Here is a 4,928-nt window from a genome sequence, read left to right as displayed (position 1 = left end):
ACCTTCCAATGACTTCCCATTATTCTTGGAATAAAGTCCAAATGCTTAGCAAGTCGAAAGGTCCTTCCGAATCTGGACCCTGGCTATGTCTCTGACATCACCTACCAACTTTTTCCTCTTGCTCATTCACACAAAGCCTTCTTGCTAGTCCTCAAACACATTGAGAGGAATCCCTTCTCAGAGCATTTGTTTTGCTGTTCCCTCTGGCTGGAATGCTTTTCTCCCCACCAGATGGTTCATTCCTTCACTTTGCTCATTTTTCTGTTTGAAGGCCAGCACCTCAAAGAGGCCACTCCTGAACACCCTCCATAATTCACCATCCTGTAAACCTGTGTATTCATTTCTTACTGCTGCTGTATCTAATTACCATAAATTTAGTGACTTGAAACAAAACAAATGCATTGCTTTATATTTCTGGAGGTCAGAAATCCAAAATCAGTTTCATAAGACTAAAATCAAGGTGCCAGCAGGCCTATATTCCTTCTGTAGGCTCTAGAGGAAAATATGTCTCCTCTTTTCCAGCTTCTAGAGCAGCGGTCCCCAACCTTTTTGGCACCAGGGACCGGTTTTGTGGAAGACAGTTTTTCCACAGATGGGGGCAGTTTGGCGGTGTGAGCCTTTTGGAGGCATTAGTTTCTCATAAGGGGCACAAACTAGATCCCTTGCATATGCAGTTCACAGTAGGATTCAGGCTCCTATGAGAATCTGATGCTACCACCGGCCTGACAGGAGACAGGGGTCAGGTGGTAATGCTTGCTTGTCCGCCACTCACCACTCATATCCTGCTGGGCGGCCTGGTTCCTAACAGACCACAGATAAGTACTGGTTCATGGCCCAGAGACTGGGGACCCCTGTTCTAGAGGTCACCTGTGGATTTTGTTTTGTTCTATGTTTTATTTGTTTTGGCTCATGTTCACTTTTTCCATCTTCAAAGCCAGCAGTGTAACATCTCTCCTCTTTGTTTCTATCCTTAAATCTTCTCTTTTCCTATGTCTTTGACCTTTGTGCCTTCGTCTTATAAGGACTCTTATGATTACATTGGGCCTGCCCAGATAACCCTTAATTATGTTCGCAAAGCCTCTTTTGCTTTGTAAGGTAACATATTCACAGGTTCTGGGGATTGAAACATGGACATCTTCAGGCTGCCATTAATCTCTCTACCATAACCTGCTTTAGTATTCTTTATAGCACTTACTATTAATTCTTATTACATACTTCTTTGTTTATTGTCTAGCTTCCCCACTGAGTTAGTGCACTTAGTCACAATGCTGAAATACAGAAAACACTTAGTAAATTTTAAGTTTGTTAGAATATAAGCTCCTTGATAGCAGAGAATTTATCTTGTTCACCATTAAATTCCCAGTATCTATCACAGTTCCTAGTACACAGTAAGTGCTCAATTAATATCTGAAAGAATGAATGAACTTCTTCAACATTTATCTATAACAATACCAAGAGACCCCAATTATTTCATGTTAGTTCCTGAAGATCAATTGTCTCATTAGCAATTCGTGTGTGTGTGTGTGTGTGTATGTGTGTGTGTATATATATATATAATATATATATATATATAAATAAAATACTAATGCATGAAAATTGCTTTCAAAAAACTTTCAGGAAGCTTCCTGAACATTGCTTTCCCTCCTTTGACTGAAGCTTGGGTATTTGTTTCCAGAGCATTAAACAGTACAAGTCCTAGTTTAAAAGGCACTTTGTTGCTTTATGTTTGGAAGGGATTTGACTAGATCTGGAAACACAGTCTCCATCCCTGGTTCTTAGAAATCCAAGTCTGAGTAGAAGACCATAAAAAACATTCTGCTATTGTTAACATTGCTTTCAGGAGGCCTTTAAATATGCCCTGAAAACAAATACCCAAACTTCTAGAAGAAGGGCAGCAAATCCCCAGGTAATAGGCCAATGGGACAGACTCCAAAAGTCTAGGCCACCTTCTCAATGCCACAGATAGAGGGAGATGAATTCACAGTCGACAGAGACATTCAGACCCACTGCAATGAGGGTAACAGACAAGGAAGTCTAATTCCAGTCAGGACCAACTGCCATGGATCCGAATTTTAGCCAGTGGGTAATCCTATGGTAGTCCCTTTGATCTCCCTAAGTCTCTGCTGAAGTTTGGAGTTTATGTGGCAAATGATTGAGGGTTTATGCTATCATCGACATAATTCTTTCTCAAACTCCAGTATATAGATTTTTTTTATTAACAACTTCTCACTGCAGGTAGAATAAAATCCAAACTTCTATTATGACATGTGAGACACCACGTTGTCCAATTCCTGCCCACCTATTCAAACCCTCTCTTTTCTATCATTTTTCTTCTATTATTAGTATGTATCCTACCACTCTGGCCTTCATTCTACTCTTCAGATAAGCCAAGTTCATTCTCATTCAGGGCCTCTGCTGTTGCTGTCTACTATGTCTGGAACACTTTTCACCATGGCATAGCTTCGCATGGTGCCCAGGCCAACTTCATGTCACCTCAGAAGGTCTTCCCTGCCCAACCATTCCAAAATTGACCTCTATTCAATAATATTTTCTTAATTGCACTTTACACTGTATAAAAGTATGTAGTTGCTTTATAATGTTTACTTATTTCTGTCTCCTCTCTTATATCAGATTAGTACCTCAGTTGAGAACAGTGATTTAATCTGCTTGTTTATGGCTCTATCTCTTGTGCCTAAAACAGTGCATTTATATAACAGATGCTCAATAAATGTGTTAAATGCATGAATGAGTAAACTTTTAAAATTTAATTCCTTTATTAATTTCAGATATTTAACATGTCTCATTGGTGAGAAGAAAGGTTAATGACAGCAGATTGTATTTACTTTTTCTGTGTCAATATATATTTTGAGTAAGGTGAGTTTTAGTTGTATGTCCATCTCTCAAACACTTGTAATGCTAAATGGGCACTTCATCAGTGTGTCAAGGGGACTGCTTCCCTCTCATGCTGAGTGAGAATTTTGTCAGAATGTTCCTGCTATTCTGGCTCCTGCTGCCCAAAAGGTACAGGGCCATATGTCCCTACAACAATTACAGAAATAAAAAAAAATAGAACAAATCCTAGAATCCCACCAAGTCAGAATATCAAATTTTCTGCACATGCCAGTTTTTTGCACTCAGATGGAAACTGTTAAAAGTGAATTGCCCAGCTGTATTCTAAGACACATCTCACCCAATGTGATCTCTAGCATCTCAATCAGCAGTAACAAGAAGTAACACAGGCAAGAAGAGTAGGCCCTCCCTTTTCCTTTCTTCAAGTTTTTAAAAGCTCCTTTTTAGGTAGGTTCTAATATTCATAAACTTGGAACAAAAAATGAAATGTATTTCCACCAAATAGGGAGCTTGAAATATTCTCACAGTAACTGCTAGCAATGCTGTATTGTAGAGTCTTAAATTAGGTGTAACCAGGCACACAAATGAAATAGGCAGTTTAAGTCAGAAATCTATCCTCATTTTCTATGCTACATGTATATACAGTTTCTATGATAGCTGTGAAAAAGGCATTATACTAAGTGGCAACATCCCTTCTCACTATTGAAAATAGTGGACTAATATATACATCTATATATAACCCACAAAAATAAAAAATAAATTAAAAAAAGAAAAAATAGCTCACTGTCTTCAGCTTCTTACCCATAGGCATCCAAAAATTTGGCACTAGACTTGCTGTCTTTGACTTTTGTTTCGTTATTCATCACCATTTGGGGACACTTCAGTGCCTATGTCAACAACCTGTACAACTAACAGTGGTTTACAAATAAGATTTTATTTCTAACATTAAAAGAGGTCCAGAGTCAGACTGTTCCTGGGTTGGTTCATCCCGTATGATGTCATTAGAAATCAAGAATTTTGTAGCTTTCTACTTCACTGGACCAGGTAGCAATAAGGATTCTATTGTTGGCCCCAAGGTGGCTGCAGGAGTGCTAAGCATCATACCCTCTCCCAAAAAATGTCCAAAAGCAAGAATGGAAGGGGCATTTCAAGGTTTTCCTTGGGCATTTCTTTTTTCTTAACGAGAAAAAAAAATTGTTTCCAAATATTCCACCCAGCAGACTTCCTCTCATGTCCTATTGTTTTTTGTTTTTTGTTTTTTTTTTTTGAGACGGAGTCTCGCTCTGCCGCCCAGGCTGGAGTGCAGTGGCCGGATCGCGGCTCACTGCAAGCTCCGCCTCCCGGGTTCACGCCATTCTCCTGCCTCAGCCTCCCGAGTAGCTGGGACTACAGGCGCCCGCCACCTCGCCTGGCTAGTTTTTTGTATTTTTTAGTAGAGACGGGGTTTCACCGTGTTAGCCAGGATGCTCTCGATCTCTTGACGTCGTGATCCGCCCGTCTTGGCCTCCCAAAGTGCTGGGATAACAGGCTTGAGCCACTGCGCCAGGCTCCTGTTGTTTAGAATTGGGCAACATGCCTGTGCTGTAGCTTCCAGAGTCTGGGAAAGGTGTTTTCAGCTTCCAGGTGGGAGATGAGACCTACTAACAAGGAAAGAGAAGTTGGGGATAAATATTGATGAGGCAACTAACAGTGTGCTATCTTCTTTTTCCCCAGGCTGTATAATTCATCTACAACTGGATAACAACAACAACAAAAAACCCTTAAATGTATTGACTTAAATCAACAATGATTTGTTATTTCTTACAATTCTGTGACTTGCATGAAGTCAGCTCAGTGGTCCTGCTCTATGAGGTATCAACTGAATGTACTTGCATTTAGCTGGAAGCTCAGCTGGAGCTGAAATATCCAAGATGGCTTCATTTGCATGTCTGGCACCTCATCTGGAGTGGCTGGAATGGGTGGAAACTAGCTGGGCCTATCCCTTTTCATGTGATCCCTCATGATGAGTAGTCTAGCCTAAGCTTTTAAAAAAATGACATTAAGTTTCAAGAGAGTAAAAGCAGAAGCTGTCATGCCTC

Source organism: Rhinopithecus roxellana, chromosome 14, assembly GCF_007565055.1.
Source record: "Rhinopithecus roxellana isolate Shanxi Qingling chromosome 14, ASM756505v1, whole genome shotgun sequence".
NCBI classification, from domain to species: domain Eukaryota; kingdom Metazoa; phylum Chordata; class Mammalia; order Primates; family Cercopithecidae; genus Rhinopithecus; species Rhinopithecus roxellana.
Note: the sequence above shows the minus strand (reverse complement) of the source record.